This window comes from Meles meles, chromosome 4 (genome assembly GCF_922984935.1).
Source record: "Meles meles chromosome 4, mMelMel3.1 paternal haplotype, whole genome shotgun sequence".
In the NCBI taxonomy this organism is placed as follows: Eukaryota; Metazoa; Chordata; class Mammalia; order Carnivora; family Mustelidae; genus Meles; species Meles meles.
This window is the reverse complement of record NC_060069.1, coordinates 144,570,514-144,591,117: the sequence shown is the minus strand read 5'-3', so window position 1 is coordinate 144,591,117 and position 20,604 is coordinate 144,570,514.

Below are 20,604 nucleotides of genomic sequence, written 5' to 3'. Positions count from 1 at the left end.
TACTTTTCATGTGGCTTTCTCCTGCACTGGTGGTTGGGCCCTTCTCATGCTTGGGCTATCTCTAAATTTCCCTTTGCCACATCTTTCCCGAGCCTAGTTGGAGAAAGTTCTCTGAGTTTAAAGGCTCATGTGATTGTGGAGCACCTGGGTGGCTTAGTCGTTAAGGGTCTGCCTTCAGCTTGCGTCATGGTCCTGGGGTCCTGGGACCAAGCCCCGCATTGGGCTTCCTTCTCCCCTGGAAGCCTCTTTCTTCCTCTCCCATTCCTCTGCTTGTGTTCCCTCTCTTGCTGTGTCTCTGTCAAATAAATAAATAAAATATTAATAAAATAAAATAAAAAATAAGGGCTCATGTGATCAGCTTCAGCCTACCCTTAAAATCCAGGAAAATTGGGGCACCTGGGAGGCTCAGTGGGTTAAAGCCTGTACCTTTGGCTCAGGTCATGATCCTGGGGTCCTGGGATGAGCCCTGCATCTGGCTCTCTGCTCAGTGGGGAGGCTGTCCCCTGGCCTCTCTCTCTGCCTGCCTCTGCCTACTTATGATCTCTGTCTGTCAAATAAGTAAATAAAATCTTTAAAAAAAAATCCAGGAAATCTCTCTATTTTAAGATCTATAACCATAATTATACCTCTCAAGTCTCTTTTGCCATCAGACGTAACGTTCACAGGCTCTAGAGACTGAAGCATGAACAACCTTGTGGGGCAGGATTTGAGAACAACGGGATATGTTTTATTCACTGGGTGTTCAACACCAGTTGAATAATATATGCACTAGGAACAGTGCATATATTAAGCCCAATTTGAGCAAGGGTATTCTTTAATCATTTAAAGTATTTTTAGTCTTTCTTTAATATTTTAATTTTAAATTTTATTCACAATTTTGTCTATAATCATGAAATGTCATTTACCATCACTGCAATTTTCAAACATTTTTCATACTTTGTGCTGCTTAATGCTCTTTGGTTTTGATGTTACTTCCTGTTTCCTGTAGCCTCCTGTTTCTGCCTTAGTGGGAAAAGACGAGCTGTGTTTTTCCTTTACCAACACTTTGATCAGAACATCTCCACATTTAACTTTTTCAGAAATGAAGCTTTTTTTTTCAAAGATTTTATTTATTTATTTGACAGACAGAGATTACAAGTAGGCAGAGAGGCAGGCAGAGAGAGAGAGAGGAGGAAGCAGGCTCCCGGCTGAGCGGAGAGCCTGATGTGGGGCTTGATCCCAGGAACCAGGGATCACGACCTGAGCCGAAGGCAGAGGTTTTAACCCAGGCGCCCTGAAATGAAGCTTTTGTATAATATTTAAAATTCTTGAAAACCACTGTTCTAGAATTTAGTGTTTCTCAAATTATCTGTAGTGAAGTCATTTTTTTCCAAACTTAAACTTCAGTAAACTGTAATGAAAAATGAATCACTATAATGAATTACTATAGAAATTGAAAACAAAAAAAGAGGATTACAGAATACAAATACATATTTTAACTTATTAACTCTATTAGACATGTAATTAGTCTGTCAAGTTTCTCTAAAATATTCTGAATGCTTAATCTCAGTTTTTGTACTTCTCTCTTATTGGTAGTAATCATTTTATATATCATCACTATTCCACAGAGCATACTTTGAACTGGTTCATTGGTAATGTACAAACTGGCAACTCAGGGACTTAGAAATACAGAAATTTTATCTAATAGATTTCAATCTATCTCTTTCAAGACTTCAGAATTTATGACTCATTCCAAACTATCAAAGCACAGAGAGTGTATTTACTATTCCAAATTATAAATATTTTGCAATGTTTATACCAGTGTTTTTCTACTTGGATGAATTATAAAAGGGGAAATCTTTTGGAAAAAAATAAAATCAGCTATTCAAGCACAATTCTTTTTTTTTTTTTTTTTTTTTTTTAAAGATTTTATTTATTTATTTGAAAGACAGAAACTACAAGTAGGCAGAGAGGCAGGCAGGCAGAGAGAGAAGGAAGCAGGCTCCCTGCTGAGCAGAGAGCCCGACGCGGGGCTCGATCCCAGGAGCCTGGGATCATGACCTGAGCCGAAGGCAGAGGCCCCAACCCACTGAGCCACCCAGGCGCCCCTCAAGCACAATTCTTTATTGAGAAACATGCCCCTGAAGCCCGTGTGGAAAGAATTGAATCACATCATGCAACTTGGAGTACCAGCACAGAATAGTGTTGACAACAAACTTGAAGGAGAATGAGGTCATTTTTTAGCCATCTTTCAGAAATTGCCTCTCTGAAACTCTTAGGTCCTTAACTGTAATAAATATCCATGCTTCTAATCCCCAGACTTGAACAAAAACAACAACAACAAAAACTTCTACAGCCCACAGGAGGTGATTTGTGTGTCAGAGAGCTCAGTTTTGAATGGAGGAAAACCTAGCCATTAAAATAATTTCAGTGTCAGCTGATTCTTCCATGGACTCATTCATTATATTAAAGACAACTACGCCAATGTGAACTTCACCTTAAAGTCTTTTCTAGATGGAAAGAGGATGGAATGTTAGCTAGAAAAACTGTGTGTTTTGTGTGAAGGGTAACTGTAGTGGGAGGGTATGAAGAAACAGAGTTTTCCCTTCTCCATAGATAATTCTCATATATTTACTTTATCTTCTGTCTTTATGGTTAATTAGCCATCCTAACAAATGAAAAATTATATATATAACATAGATACTGTGATGCACATATATGTAGAATATACTTTCATAAAATTGTGAGTCTACAAAAGTTTAATCTTCATGTCATAAGAATCTCAAAAATGTTGGATCAGTGGGTAACTCCAGGAGAGAGTGAGGAAAAAATTCAGGTGGGAAAATCCGTGGTTGCCTTTACTATTCACAAGCCTAAAACATTTGAATGGAATGATGTCCATGGAGGTCATTTCAAGCTCTTTGTTGCTCAAGACTTCAGCTTCCCTGGCTGCACCAGAAATAATGGAGAAGTATTTATTTTTATTTTTATTTTTAAATTTTTAAATAAACATATAATGTGTTTTTATTCCCAGGGGTACAGGTCTGTGACACCAGGTTTAAACATTTCACAGTACTCATCATAGCATATACCCTCCCCAATGTCCATATCCCCACCGCCCTATCCCGTCTCCACTCCCCCCAGCAACCCTCAGTCTGTTTTTTGAGAAGTATTTTTCACCAGTTCAAGTCATTGAAGTCTTTTCCCAGGTCATTGAAATCTTTCCTGAGACTTGGGCAAATGCAAGTATAGAAAACACCTGGGAATAGGAGACTATAGGCAAGTGGGAAGTGTGGCTATCATTCTTAAAGTATTTAGCATTCTCGGGGCACCTGGGTGGCTCAGTGGGTTAAAGCCTCTGCCTTCGGCTCAGATCATGATCCCAGGGTCCTGGGATCGAGCCCCATATCGGGCTCTCTGCTCTGCAGGGAGCCTGCTTCCTCCTCTCTCTCTGCCTGCCTCTCTGCCTAGTTGTGATTTCTCTCTGTCACATAAATAAAATTAAAAAAAAGTAATTATTAAAGTTTTCATCATTCTAAAATAAAGTTTGTTATAGTCACTTAAAAAGTAGGAAAAGGGTCAGGGGTGGGAGGTTGGGGGAACAGGTGGTGGGTAATGGGGAGGGCATGTTTTGCATGGAGCACTGGGTGTTGTGCAAAAAGAATGAATACTGTTACACTGAAAAAATAAATAAAATGGAAAAAAAAAGTGGGAAAATGATTTGTAAAGAAATTTATTAGATGTGGCTATTTACCTTAATATTAATATAAAATACATGTCACAGAGCAACATTTATGGCAATACAGGAAAAGATTATTAAGATAATTACCCTTTTATTTGTCTTTTAGAGGAGTAGTTTGCCTCAATTGCTATCTCTGATGGAGGTTGTACCAGATGTGAGTGAAGTATGGGATTGTTACGGGTTAATTTCTGCTTCCATGGAAACTATCTTGGTGTGTCTTGGTTTTAAATGACTTCCTGCAGGCTGAGACATGGAAACACCTGCTCAGAGAAACAACTTTTTTTTAGCAATGAACCCACATGCTGGGAGGAAAAAAAAAAAAGACTTTTGTGTTGAACTTCATCTGCCTTAAATATACCACTTAATGTTTCCAGTATTTAGAAAACTACATTTTGAGAATATATTTTCCTGGGACAAAAGAAGTGTCTGTTGGTTTGTTTGTTTATTTATTTATTTAGAGAGCATGTGCATCCCCAAGCATGAAGGGACGGGAAGAGGACAGAGAGAGAAACTTAAGCAGGCTCCCTGGCCAGTGTAGATCCCAACTCTGGGATGATTCTCATGACTCTGAGATCATGACCTGAGCCAAAACCAAGAGCATGGCACTTAACCAACTGAGCCACTCAGGCATCCCAAAAGGAGTGTCTATTTGAATGAATATTAGAGCTGAAAGTTTAAGAATATCTTTTTTTTTTCACATGTCATAGAGATCCAGGTTATCAAGGATGTTTTTGTAGTGGTGTTCATTAACACCAAAATAAGATAACTAAGAATGAGATAATTGAGTCATACCTCAAGTAGCTATCAACCTGCTTTTAAAGCAGAACAGAAAGATAATTCTAAGACAAATGCCAACTGTAGTAAATATTAATAAGTACACATAGTGTTTCAGAAATATTTAGAAGGGGTAAGTTATCCCAGTTCAGGAAACACAAATCATGAGGAGCTACGTGAACCAGTTAACACTTGAACTAAATATTAAAGGAAAAGTCAAGTGAGAAACCTAATGAATGGGGCAAAGAGAATGTCTTAACAGACTGGGGGCAGAGACAGCTATAAAAAGTCATGGGGAAGAGAAGTAGTTGTTTGGATATAGCCAGGAAATAGCAAGTCATTCGAGGTGTTTGAAGCATACAGTCTTTGAATTATACAAGGTAGGAATTGACCAAAACAGGGTATCTTATGATATGGGTAATGTGCATGGTTTGATACTACAGCTTTTTATATTGTGGTACTTAGACTATATTCTAAAGGTAAGGAGCCAGACAAAGACATAAAGCATAGAAAATGCATGGTTTTATGATTTTTTATATAGTGATTTTAAGAGCCAATACACAAATGGACTGAGCCCATGAATGAGTTGGAGACCCCTCCAAATGACCAGGCAAGAAGTGATAAAGATCCAACAGAAAAGAAAAGAGAGGAATGATGTAGAACACCATACAGTTCTATGCATGCTGCATGCAATTTATATGGGATTAGGAATTCTGTCATTTAATGAGACTTTGCGTGTGAGAGGAGGTACATAGTTGGGCTCAGCCTTATATCCAAACTATAAGCTTTTATGTTTCTATGAAATGATCAAACATTTTATATCTTTAGAGTAGCTACTATAAATTAACCAGCATTCCTTGTTTCTATGTAGTTCCTGCACTGCATGATTTAAATGTTGCTTTCTTTAACTGTGTTACCTGTATTCCTCACTTTGAAATGAGTGTGAAATTGCTACTAAAATTTGACAAAGTTATATTCTTTTCCACAGACACTGACCATACAGGTTAATGTTCTGTTTTAAATTTGATATTGTCTGATTATGAAGAGTCTATGTTTTTTCTTTATGACCTTATTCATCATTTAAATAAAATACCTTGACAGTTTCTGGAGGGAGAGAGAAAACCCAGAACTCTCTCAATTAAATGCTATTTTTTTTTTTCTGAACACAGACCACACAGATTTGAAACATAATATTGAACTAAAAGCTTCCACTGAATATTGTTAATGTCCATTACAAATAAAAGAATGTTCACTCTATTATGCAATTGTTGATTTCTTCTTTGTTTTGCCATTAGTGAATATAGGTTTTGAGGAACTAATTAGATCTTAAAATCTCACAACTAAAAAAGAAAAATATATATACATATACTGGAGACTTCTTCAAATTACACATGATTCTACCTCTAATTTTAATTGTTAGTTAACCAAAAATTTTCTTAATATTATCTAGGAATAGCACAAGAATGAGAGTAATACTAATACATTTTTCAAAGAACATGTGATGTTAGTGAATCTTGTTAAGGATTATTTCTTATATTCCATGATAGGGAAGAAAAATTTGGTATAATTAGGGGTCAAACTGATATGAAAGAGTTAATAAAATATAGACATACATCCACAAAAATTAGCTAAAATGTCATCTAGGATGCTCATTTTTATGCCTAACTCAGACAAGGAGAAATAAGCTTTTAGTTTGGGGAAAGAAAAAAAAATATGTCTTTTAAACTTGTATTTACTAGGTATTATGAAATTTAGATATCCAGTTTTAGGTTGGGAACTCTATTATTTCAGTAAATAGCATTCTTTTTTAAAATGGATATAAAGACATTATGAATTTTTTGTTGGAGAACTGGAAATAATTACTTGGATCAAAGACATACACAGTATATATGAGAAATTTGGATCACTGAAGATGGTTTACTATAGTGAAAAATCAATCTTTCATTACTGAATTTTAAAAGTGTGTGGTGTCATGGAGGCGGATGATTGGGATAAAATGGGGAAGCTGGAAAAGAAAAATCTGAGGAATCCAGTTTCATCCCTTTCTCTCTTCTCTCCGAACTGTTTTTTCCACTTGGAGGAGATACATATATGTATATGTGTATATATATACATACATACATATATATGTATATATATATTGACCTCAACTTTGATTCTGTATTCAAACTGAATATTGATCAGAATCCTTGACATGTTGGATAAAAGTCTTCCAGCCTCTATTGTGTCTAAATCAGGCACTTCATTGTTCAGAAGACCTTGGTCTCACAAATTAAGATTGTATTTTTACATTTTTGTCTTTTTAGTGTGGTTGTAGGAGAAAACAAATGTAACCTGATATAAACTGTTAATTGAATAAGAGACATTAATCAAGCAACCCTATTATAATAAATACTATATTGGAAAAAATAGTTAAATTAAAGCACAGACAATAATCTGATCATAAGAGTAAAATCAAGTAATTTCTAAAATAATAAATAAGAGAAGTCTGCACAATCTGTAAAATAAGAATGCATGCTTTAAGTGTTCTTGTAAATATTTGTAACTTTCTCTGCAGCTATAAACAGATTTTCTTTCTAATATTTACTTTATTATTCGTGTTTGATGCAATTCACTTGCCCCCAAAATTGCCCACACCATCACTGATATCACTCATGGTTCTAAATAAGGGATGTTTCAGGCTTATAGACTTACTTAATACTAAATGGAATTAAAAATAAAATATTTATCCTATAAGTCAATAGATTAAACTTTTGTTTTTTAAATATATCTATTCTATCTTTAATTCATTTACAAAGTAAATTTAACATGACAAAATAGTTAAAAATATTATCAATACATATTCTAAAGACTCACATTTCATAATACATTTCCCTTTTTCTCTGAGTGATCTCCCCTTCTTATTTGAAAGATTTGCAAATATAGCACCATGTGAAATTGAAAGTTGAAAATTTCCAGAAATGCATTTAAACGTATAGCCAAAAGAAATAACTCATTTTTAAGGGAAGATGATTTTAAGCCTTTTTCTTTAAAAAGAAGAAATGCGGGTGGGGGGCGCCTGGGTGGCTCAGTAGGTAAAAGTCTCTGCTTTCGGCTCAGATCATGATCCCAGCATCCTGGGATCGAGCCCCGTATCAGGCTCTCTGCTTGGCAGGGAGCCTGCTTCCTCCTCTCTTTCTGCCTGCCTCTCTGCCTACTTGTGATCTCTGTCTGTCAAATAAATTTAAAATCTTAAAAAAAAAAAAGAAAGAAAGAATGTTTTTTTTTTTTTTTTGCTCATTTACAAGTTTTTAGACTAGGAGTTATGGGAGATGCATAAATAATCCTATTTAATCTTCACAGTACAGTTGCCCTTCAATAATGCAGTGCTTATAAGTGCCAACACCCTGAGCAGTTGATAATCATGTATAACTTTTGATTCCTTAATATCTTAACTATTAATAGCCCACTGTTGACCAGACCTTAGTGATAACATCAACAATCAATTCATACATATTTTTTTATATTATGTGTATTACATGCTATATTCTTTTTTTTTTAAGTTTTTATTTATTTCAGAAAGAGAGAGAGAGAGAATGAGCAGAGGGAGGATCAAAGGGGGAGGAACAAGCAGACTCCATGCTGAGTACAGAGCCCTACAAGGGGCTCATCCCACAACACTGAGATCATGACTTGAGCTGAAACCAAGAGTTGGTTGCTTAACTATCTGAGCCACCCAGGCACCATTATGTACTGTATTCTTATAATAAGGAAAGCTAAAAAAAATTTAAGAAAATTCATAAGGAAGAGAAAATGTATTTAAGGTACTATACTGTAGAGACACCTTTTGTGAAAATTTTTATACATTAACATTTTGAGTATCCCTATGTGAAAAGTAGAATTTGGAAAGATTTCCAAGTGGTAAAACATAACCGAAATGAAATTTGTTCTCCTTCTTTAGCTCATGGATATGTATGAACATATATACCTATACATGTATGAATACATGTGCACACACTCTGCTTTTTCTACTGGAATTCATTATAAAGATTTTCTAGAAATATCTATTTAATTTTAAGAAAGACTCCTAGGATACCTGGGTAGTTCATTCAGTTGAGTGTCCAACTCTTGGTTTCAGCTCAGTTCATGATCTCACGGTTGTGAGATTGAGCTCCACGATAAGTGGGGACTCTGAGATTCTCTCTCTCTCCATTTCCCTATATCCTTCCCCCAACTCTCTTTCCAAAAGTAAATAAATTAATTAATTTAATTAAATAAAAATTATAAGAAAGACTTCAAATGTTACTATTTCTAGAGAAAGAGTACCTGTGCTAAAATCAGGACTGATGAAAAGAGACATAGGGATATAACACTTTTTAACTTTGGGAATATTGAAACAAAGACAACCTGTTTTAAAACAATTTTCTATTTCCTTAGTAACACATTCACATATGCTTATATAAATACGCTTTTTACACTTCAAGAAAGTCCTTGGATTTAACTTTTACAACATTCTGTTTTTACTTTTCTCCTCCTGTCTGTTCATTAACTATCATGAAGAACCAGGAATCCCACTCTCAACATATGTAATTTGGCCTAGAAAGGGATTAAATAAAAGAAATAAAAGGTGACTTGAGTGACCTTGAACTCTGTTTTTACTACACAGTCACAAAACAGTTGTCAAATAGAATCTTCTCCTTGGCCACATGAACCTGCTGTGGACATGTTTCCTAATCTCCACAATGAAGGCGGAAAAATATTAGATTTTCACATAGCATTTCTATATTACAAGAAAATTAAGTAGCTGTTATTTGCCAGAATATGATTCCTTTTCTTAAGTTAGACATTTTTCAATAGTCTTCTCATTTTTATCTAAATCCCAATTTATCCTCAAATATCCAGTAAAATATATTCATCATATATATTTAATACTTCCTTTGTAAATTTCATTTATGGCTTCAAATTACTTAATAATATTTAGGGCAAATTTTATGTAAAATCTGCTAACAAAGGTAAGAATTGATTTTAATGTGAATTAGTGACAATTTAAAGAGAATGGATTTCATAACTATATGAAAAAAGGCAAACAAATAGTCTGAATAAAATTAAAATAAAGCTAAATTAAAACCCTTGCAGGTATAAAATTTACCAAGGGTCTACTTAAAAACATTAGGATAGAAAAATAGATGGGTCTAGAAAAGAGGGGGATATTAGATGCAAAAACAAAGAAAACAAAAAAATAAAAACTCTACATAATTTTGGAGTGACATTTACAAAATATGGTACTTTATATTTTTATTAATTTTCCAGATCAAAAAGTATATTAGAAGTCAAAGAACCAACAAGGAAAATATGATAATTTAAAGTAAAAAAAAAAAAGAGGTTGAGATACTTGATTATTACTCCTTGAAAACTAAGATAACAAATTATGTTGAAAATTAATAAACTCAGATGAAGAATCATGCATTATTATTATCTTCTTTCTGGACACTCCCTTTTTTCATTTCTGCTGTATGCCATCCAATCAACATCTTCACTCAGATTAAAACACTGGTAATTCAGCCTTAGGAACTATGTTGGAATGAGACACCTGGATCACTCAGTTGGTTAAGCATCTGCCTTCAGCTCAGGTTCTGGGATTGAAGCCCACATTGGGCTCCTTGCTCAGTGGGGAGCCTGCTTCTCCCTCTGCCTGACTCTCTCTTTCTCTGAGAAATACATAAAATCTTAAAAAACAAAACAACACAACATGTTGAAGTGTTATTACATTGAAAGAGAATAATACAAACAAACTCGGGTTGTATTTCTTGGATATTGAAAGAGTGAATATAGGGATTAACTCAGGAAAATCATACAGGGAGATTAACATAGATTCTTAATAAATAAAAATTTTCTTCCTAATTTCAGCTTTTTTGATGTCCGTTTTTCCAAATCCTTCACTGTTTTACTATTTATGACATTTTTCTAAAGTAGCATGATTTTCAAGGACCTTGCCTCATTTTCTAAAGTGTTTTCTCAAGTTAAACTTAGGTCACATTCCTAGGAGGAAAGATTTTGTTGCAGATTTGAGAAACAGATGTTTAATTGTGAGTGCTCTTAGGAATGATTCTTGAAAAGGAGTGATAGAGGCAATGAGAGGAAGAAGCTGGACTGCAATGCAGATGTTCTGCATTGATCCCATGGAGCTGAAGTGGCCCATGAAATTTGCCCCAAATTAAGGCAAGTTAGCCAGGTGTTTATTTGGATTCTGCCATTGACAAGTTATTGAATGTCAGACTAGATGATATATTAATAAATGATAGATAGATGATAAATAGACCCACCATCAAAGATAATGTTAAATTCATTTTCATATAATTTTTAAGGTCTGCTACCAGTTACATTATTTTGCTTAAGGATGTACAATTTTTCCAGCACCATTCAGTGGAAAGACCATTATCTTTGCATGAGTTGCATTTGTGCTTTCATTAAAAATCAGTTGACTGTATTTCTGTGAGTCTATTACTGGACTCTATATTTTATCTTTAGGAGGTATCTTTCCAAATTTTGGGTGTTTCTTTATAATAATGTGGTGTAATTATTAGAGTGTTAAAAAAACAAGATGTTATTGGGCATATATAATGAGATAACTGGAAAAACTGAACCATATTAAGATGATATATATTTGTCCATGTCCTCATATCAGGGAGATCATATGATAGTTGTCTTTCTCTGATTGACTTATTTCACTAAGCATGATACCCTCTAGTCCCATCCACGTCGTCGCAAATGGCAAGATTTCATTTCTTTTGATGGCTGCATAGTACTCCATTGTGTATATATACCACTTCTTCTTGATCCATTCATCTGTTGATGGACATCTAGGTTCTTTCCATAGTGAGGGTTTTGCAGGGTCAGGGGTGGGAGGTTGGGGGAACAGGTTGTGGGTAATGGGGAGGGCACGTTTTGCATGGAGCACTGGGTGTTGTGCAAAAAGAATGAATACTGTTACACTGAAAAAATAAAATGGGAAAAAAAAAAAAAAAAACATACACTGTACTTAGCCCTAATTATCTCCCAAAGGCTTTATCTCCAAATACCATCCATTGGGATTTAAAGATTCAGCACATAAATCTTAGGGACACAATTCAGTTCATATCAGCTAACTAGTCAAAACCATAGACAAACAAACAAACAAACAAAAAATACATAAGGAAGCCTTGGGCAGAAGGTTGTAGGAGAAGAAAGGAGGGGCTTAATTTGCAAAACTTTGCCAGGAAAACTGAATAGGAAACATGAACTATGTAGAGTTTGGGGAGAAGCTTTGCAGAGGAGAGAGGGAGGATATTTCAGGTGGAGGGAATAACAGGATCATAGGGATAAAATAGTTCTTTATGAAGACAATGGAATTAGTGAGCTCCATCTTAATGGAGAAGAGAGTTTGAGATCAGAAATAGACTGAGATTGTGAAAGTTAGTTGGATCCAAGTTTAAAGATTTGTGTGTATCATGTTGTGAAGCAAGAAATTAATCCTGTAGGTCACACTTTTGCCTAGTGATTTATAGGTTCTGAAAAGCACAAGGTAAATAAAAGAGGCATTTTCCTTGATATAAGGATAAACTTACTCCAAATTAATTCAGATACTGGCAATAACACTTACGTACTTGGTTTACTGTTGAGGATATCTCCAGGGGAACTGTGGAAAAAGTGAACATGACTATTGTTTTCCTCAGAGAATAAAGGCCTGACAAAGAAGTTGACATTGCTCTGGCTGACTGACAGCAAGGAAACCTACGAAGGTGAAGAATATAAGAAACTGTGTGTTATCAATGACATATATAATAATCTATAATTACATTCACCTGGGAATTATATAAACAGAGCCAATAAATAGCTGGAAGTTGGTTTTAAAAATATATGTAGTATATTCTGGAAAAAAATTAAAACGGTTGAATATTTTTGAACTTAGATAAAAAATGATTTAAAGTTTACTACAAAGATATATTATCTCTTGGGATATATTATCTCTTTGGAATATGTCTTTCATATACAGTATAATTTTAGATACTGAAAATTTAAGGACCATAAGGATAAGATTCTTGGTCAATAAACGTTTTTATGGCATAAGTTACTCAGAGCTTCCATCATTATTAGAATATTAATGATCCTGATTGGGTCTTGACAGTGTTATTTGCTTGACTTACATTTCACCGATGATCTGAGTTTTTTCTGTTCAATTACTGAAAAATGCTGTGGGATTTTTTTGTTTTTTTTTTTTTTTTTTTAAGGATTTATCCAATTACATAATTTTTATAAGCAAGATGTTGATGGGAAGAGAGAGATTTTATTCAGAGAGGTTTTACCAAAATGACTATCCCTACAAAGGTACTCATGTATTGAATTTAACTCAATTCATTACAACTTTAATCTACAAGGAAAGTTTTGGGAAAGATGATAAAGATAAACAGAAATTTAAAAAAAAATTACCTTTCAGGATTTCTGACAGTTGCACCCAAGAAATTTTAAGTAAAGTAACTACTTAACTATGTGTTTCATGTGTGCCTTACTCAGAGCATGTAGCCAAAAATGGGAAAATATAAATTTGCTAAATCAATATATGTCTACAATGATGATAAAATACATTAAAAAGTCCCTTATCTTATGTAATTAAAATATATATTTGGTCAAAAATCCATGAAATCTGATCATAAAAATGGTAAGTTCTTTTAATAAATATCTTCTGTAGAAGAATTTAGAATATACAAAATTGCACTTTTTCATCAGTCTTTTGAAAGATGAACAGGTGATTTTCTTTTTCTTCTCTCTCTCTTTTCTTTTCTTTCATTTTTTTGGACCATTTTTTGGGAAAAAAATATATATATATTGCTTTCTTTTAGGGGGAGTGAGCACTTCAGGTTACTTAGAAAATAATATCAGTGCAATTCTTGATTTTGACAGCTCAGCCCTATCGCTATCCCTTACCTGTTCTTCAGAACATTTATTGTAAAATTTTCCTTTAATTGATCTTTCTAAGGCTTTCTACTTGCTTTTCTTAGGGAGAAAAATAAAAATTCCTTTTTTGTTTGCATTCATATTTTATCATTGGAAGTAATAAATGTACAACCAGAATATATGTGTTTTAAAATCTTCACAACTGACTTTTGATAAGCATACCAGTCAACTGTTGGGAGCAGCAGTGTATGGATGTATTAAGTGGTGGGCATATGGCCATTGGTCACAAACTGAGGGCAACAATATAGAAGACCTAAAAAAAATATTGATTATTCAGACATTGAGCTAAAGGCCCAGTTATAAGATTCCTTACAATCTCAAATCTCTATGTTACAGCTGCATAAAGAAGTTATAGAAATCTAGAGGCTAGTTTAAGTTTGTGTGTTCATCAAAAATATCTTGACTATACATCTGGGTGCAGCAAAAACTGTGAGTAAATTTTAAGATTATGCAAAAGTTCAGATACATTTATGTATCTCTGAAATTAGAAAGACCATGGCTTTGGTTCATTCCCATGAGCATGGTTTCTTGGAGTAATACTATCATTCAGATTAAGCTATGTATTTGTTTCTTTGTCTGTAATATCTGGTGGACAGTTATACATCTTAAAAGTATAGCACACTAAAAAAATCCTGAGATGAAAAGTCTGGCTGAGCAAGGTTTTTTATTTGCTTTATTTACTAGTTTGTATGACTTTAATTAAATTGTATTACATTATGAGGAATCACCATTTCCACCTTAATGTAATAAAATAATCTATTCCTAATGGGTTTATTGAGGATATTAAGAAGATAATGTTTTCAAAGGACCAATCATCATGCAGGCCAGATAGTAAAAGTTTAAAAGATATAACTTCATTCTCCCCCAAGTCTTTTATAAAGTAAAAGTAATGAAATAAGTCGTATTGCATTTATATACCTTTTAAAGCAATTGTAATTAAAATAAAGTGTCTCAGATGTCAAATAAAAATAATAGACTAGGTTAATATGCCATTAAGAATTTATGAGTGATTATTAGTTCCACTTTTATGTATTTTCACCCCATTTTCTTTTAAGAACCCATTTCTCTAATTTAGTACATAATTATTTTTTATGATTAGGTACTTATACCAACACATGTTATTTAAAATCACCCTGGCTGACATTGACATCTCCGCCTTGATGGTGGTGGACTGCTAATTCAAAGTTCTTTCTCTGTACACTCTCATATAACATCATGAACAATTACCCTTAAAGAAGTATGTCCTGATGATAATGATGGTGTGCAATAAACTCCCTTTTACTTGGGTCTTAAACAACCATAAAACTTAAATAGCTAGAATTTATTTCTATTCTTTATCAATGGCACCTAGGTCGTACCACAGTTGAAATCAAACAGGGAATACCTTCATGTGAGATTTTTCTGCTATTCAAGGGTCCAATTATCACTCCTTGCTGTCATTCCATAATGTGGAATTATACACCCACAGATTACTCTTTGTCACATTTAGGCCAGGAGTTCCTCTCGTTTACTCCAAGAGCCATTGCTTCAATATAGGAAGATTAGCCCTTGAATGTTTTAGTTAATGTTAACATATTTTAATTCATGTTTTTATTTCTTCCATCTAACATCTTTGTTGTATTGTTAAAAATGAATATTTTACTATAGTATTCTTTGCTATTCTCTCTAGTATATGCATGAATAACATGAAAATTCTCAAGGAGTCCTAATCAATGTCAACGTAATGCTCTAGGCTAGACTAGTTTATTGATCCTAAATAAGGCCACTTTCTTAATGTGAGTTGTAGAAAGATCGATAGCTATCAGAGCCAAATTATATACCTAATGTTTTGTGTGTATTCTTAATCATTCTCATTTTCACTCCTGATCTTGCCTGCATATGCAAATACACACACACACACACACACACACACACACACAATTTGCTTTGTATAACTCTGGTATTATATATATGTATGCATAACATTTTCACTGGATGCATGCATTATTGTGCATAAACAATATCATTTGGACTATAGTGCAAAAACAAGACTTTCAGGAGCAGTGGTGAATTTCACTATATAATGTTTAATATAATAAAATTATTCATGTTACGAAATGTTTTTCAAAGTTCTATATAATCTTTAATCACAAATACCCATAATCTACAAAGTTTAGGATAACTTAGAATCTGGATAATTTGAGCAACTGGATAATTTGTAGTTTGAATAAGTGTATTGTGGTCTCAAGATCCAAGAGTTACTACACATTTGTTTATTTGAACCAGTTATCTGTAAAAAATCTTTACTTGCATCAATGGAATAATAATAGAAATGAAAAACCAATTAACTACTGTTTTTCTTGCAATAATACTCTATTTTTTAGATCTCCATTTAAATGATATATTCTTTGATGAAATAATTAAGCTTTAAATGTGTCTTATTGTTTTGTAGTTAAGCAAGTTTGGGGATTATTGACATTCATTTCATTTGAAAGTATTTTGTTTCTCTGAGTTTTAAGTATCAATGTTTAAATATATGTTATATGAATTTATAAAACTATAGACATGTTATTTTTTTCTATTTAACATATAGTTCTCCATATATCATTTATAAATTATTTGTAGATACAAATTATATTGTTTTGTGTTGAAAATGTATTGGATATGTATTAAAATATAACTAAAGGGGCTCCTGGGTGGCTCAGTGGGTTAAGCCTCTACCTTCACCTCAGGTCATGATTTCAGGGTCCTGGGATCAACCCCTGCATCAGGCTCTCTGCTCAGCAGGGAGCCTGCTTCCTCCCCTCTCTCTGCCTGACACTCTGCCTACTTGCGATCTCTGTCAAAATGAATAAATAAATAAATAAAATAACTAAAGACGGGGCACCTGGGTGGCTCAGTCATTAAGTGGCTGCCTTTGGCTAGATCATGATCCCGGGGTCCTGGGATCGAGCCCCACATCGGCCTCTCTGCTCAGCGGGAAGCCTACTTCTTCCTCTCCACCTCCCCCTACTTGTGTTCCCTCTCTCACTGTGTCAAATAAATAAATAAAATCTAAAAAATAAAATATATATAACTAGAGATGTTTAATTATTAAAAATATTACATGTTGGAATTGATTTTAAATATACACACCTAGCTTGAAGAAAATCTAGACAATCTGTCTAAAAACAAGAGATGCATTAATGTATTAAATACTACAAGATTATACAAACAAAATGTGTGTGTCTGTGTTTTCCCATGACATTTTGTTGTTGTTTAGAAAATATTCAACAAGGTGGCCAGAGACCCAAATTTAAATCCAGTTTACTCCACTTCCTACACAGATAAATAGCTTTATCTTTCTGTCAGAATTTTAGTTATAACAAGAAAGAATGTTAAAAAAATTCTGTCATTCCTAATTCTATCATTAATTTTAAAATTATGTTCTATAATTTCATAGGTCTGAGACTCAGATGATTAAGGGAATTTTAAGTATATTGAACTATTACAATTCACAGGTTGGAGGTACAATTCAAATGAAATAGAAAGTCCTCTTTTCATTTCTTTTTTAGAACCCTGATTTATCTTATTAACAAAGATGGCAATGAAGTATGAGCCACTCAATTTATTTATATCACATTTTATTTATTTATTTATTTAAAGATTTTATTTATTTATTTGACAGGGACACACAGTGAGAGAGGGAACACAAGCAGGGTGAGTGGGAGAGGGGGTAGTAGGGTTCCTGACAAGGGGGGAGCCCGATATGGGGCTGAATCCAAGGACCCTGGGATCATGACCAGAGCCAAAGGCATACATTTAATGACTAAGCCACCCAGGCATCCCTTTATATCACATTTTAAAGCCAAAGATGTAGACTTTCCTTATTATTTATTTATTTATTTATTTCCCAACATGGGGCTTGATCCCACAACTCTGGGATCATTACCTGAGCGGTAAGCAGTTGCTTAACCAACTGAGCCACCCAGTGCCCTGTAACCTTTCTTTAAAACAATCTATTAGAAACAGGGAAAAATATGGCAGATACAGAGTACCATTTATAATATCTGTGATATGCTAGGTACTAGAAGGCCTGCTTTATAAAGATCTCCTCAATTAATCATGAAATCAGTTTTCTGAAATTAATATTATTTTTTCCCATCATTAAAACCATTTTATAGAGGAGAAAACTAGGTTCAAATTTTATGTAGCATGCATTCATAAAGTTAGTCATGGAATTAGGGTGCAAGCCCAAGTCTTTCCAACTCTAATTCCCAAATTTTATTTATCCATTTTACAAAACTGACTTGAAATATACCAGTTTGTCCCATTGTAACTTTGTGGGAATTCTTTCCTCATTTCCAAGACCTCATTCTCATGCATAGACCTTGAATTCCTGGTCCCCATCCTGTTCTCCATGAATACCAGGGCCTTGGCTTTATGAACATAAGCCTGTTGGCTTATTTTTAGTTAATGCCTCTGCCAGCAAGGCAAACTGGAATTTGTCTCCAATCTCTGCTATTCATAAACTGACCCTTCCAAAAGAAGGAGGATAAGGTCATAATAATTTCAAAGCTAGAGCTTTGTCTTTATTATGATGTTTTTGGGTAGGCTCAAGTAACTTTTATTTTTCTATTAATTTTAGCTTTTCTGTGTGGATATAAGATGTTATTCAGAATTGTGATAAAGTTGAAAGGTGCTGAATCTGTGGGTAGAGTGTAAGATAATGATTTAGTTTATCCAATTTATTTTTTCTAGTCAAGATACTAGAAGCTTCCAAATATTACAATCATCTGTCTCTCACTCTCTGCATTGACAAAAAGGAAGAATATTTTCAAATTTGATTGAATCTCATATGATAATATATTGATAGATTTTTGTTTTGCTTTGATATGATCTATTCCAAAAATTCCTTCTCTGTATGAATATTTGAATTTTCTGTGCATTTAATATGCAAAGGTGTGGATGTCTGGATTCCAATTCTTTTGTTTTCATTTCTAAGGCAGTCGTTTCAGTTGTAATGTACAAATCCTTGAGGACTTTTTTGTTAACAGTAAGTCATAGTTTTCGGGCGTCAGGGTGGCTCAGTCGTTAAGCAGCTTCCTTCTGTTCATGTCATGATCTCAGGGTCCTGGGATCCAGCCCCACATTGGGCTTCCTGCTCAGCAGGGAGCCTGCTTCTCACTCTCCCATTCCCTCTCCTTGTGTTTCCTCTCTCCTTGTGTCTCTCTCTGTCAAATAAGTAATTAAAATCCTTAAAAAAATAATAAGTCATAGTTTAGACAACTCTGATGATGTTAAGCTTTTGTTAGATCTCTAACTCTTGAGTTCCATAAGTCATTTGGTAGAAAACTTTTCACAGAGTACAAATATTTCTTTCCCCTCCAGAAATATAGCTATATCTATAATTTTAAACCCCCGTAATTGAGAATTACATTAAGAGAATAGTATTGTACTGCTCATACTTCAGAAATCTATTTGCAGCATTCTTTTACATTTATTTATTTGTTTGTTTGTTTGTTTAAGATTGTATTTATTTATTTCACAGAGACCCTGCGAAAGAGGGAACACAGCAGGGAGTGGGAAAGGGAGAAATAGGCTTCCCACTGCTCAGCAGGGAACCCAGTGGAGGGTTCCATCCTAGGATCTTGGGACCATGACCTAGCCAAAGGCAGACGCCCAACGACTGACCCACCCAGCTGCCCCCTTTTTTGCACTTTAACATGTTAAGTATAAGCCACTGAAATCTAAAGGTTCTGACATGACTGTATGAAAATCACACATTCTAAAAGAAAAATTAAGTTCCAATGCTCAAGTCAAGACAGAATGTATATGCCAAGATAGGTTATTCCATGCATATACATTATAAATAGAATATTTATTATACAGGGATTTATTTCCTTCATCCCAGGTTCAACACACTTGTCAATATGAAATTAAAAATCAGTGAGCAAATGATGAGATAAAAATTTAGAGAAAATCAGAGTTTGCATAAGCCATTAGTATGATGTGCAGTAGACTTTTTTCAAAGAAATGACTTGAGTTTTTAACCTACAAATGTTCAGGTATAATAGATGATTCCTTTTGAAAAAGCATTATTTCACTATTTATGCTTGTGTAAAACTCTTAAAAATTTATATTTTCTATTTCTTTTTGTATTTTTTAATCACATGGTAGAGAATTAAATTGTCTAGCAACTCATCTCTCTCTCTCTCTTTTTTTTTTTTTAAATTACAGCAGTGCCAATTGGCTATATCCAAGTAAACTTCATTTAGTAATTTCTAAACAAAAATATGCAAAGTTCTATTGGCTATTTAATAGATGAGAAATTGTTATTCACTGATTCATGCAAATGGGTTATTATTTTGGAAGTGGAGGAAATACAACATCTCTTCTGAATCTGACTACTCTCAATAAACAATTTCAATCTTAATCTATTAAACTCATTAAAAATACCTTAAAATGTACATTACATCCCTAATCTCCACAGTAGTATCCTGTATTCACCTAAATAATTCATTCCTTCTGAAAACTAGAAAGTGGTCAAAAGGAGGATTTTTTGCATAAATTGTTTTCTGCAGGTTCTGAAATACTCTTTGATTTCATCTGAGAAACTTCTATATTTAGAGGTTCAATGTAATGGAATATTAGTAGCTGAAGAATTGATGCTATATATTTTGAGAAAACATAAAAGTGAAAGCTTTTTAGGTTAAAGCTAAGTTATTTGCTATATTCTAACAATTTTGTTAGAAGTTAATATATTTAATATTTCTTCCTACCAATATCCTTCATTTGAATCAATTAGAAACATCCATTCTAGGGGCGCCTGGGTGGCTCAGTGGGTTAAAGCCTCTGCCTTTGGCCCAGGTCATGATCTCAGGGTCCTGGGATCCAGTCCCATATCGGGCTCTCTGCTTGGCAGGGAGCCTGCTTCCTCCTCTCTCTCTGCCTACTTGTGATTTCTCTCTGTCAAATAAATAAATTTAAAAAAAAGAATTTAAAAAAGAAACATCCATTCTACCTTAGAAACATGAACCCTGGCACACATTTATTAACTTTGGAGGTTTCGTTGAATTGACTACTACAGTTTAATAGAAATTATGAAGAATAAAAATATGAAGTAGAAAATGAAATCAATGCATAGGAATACAAGATTTGATTGGGGACCTCAGTTACCT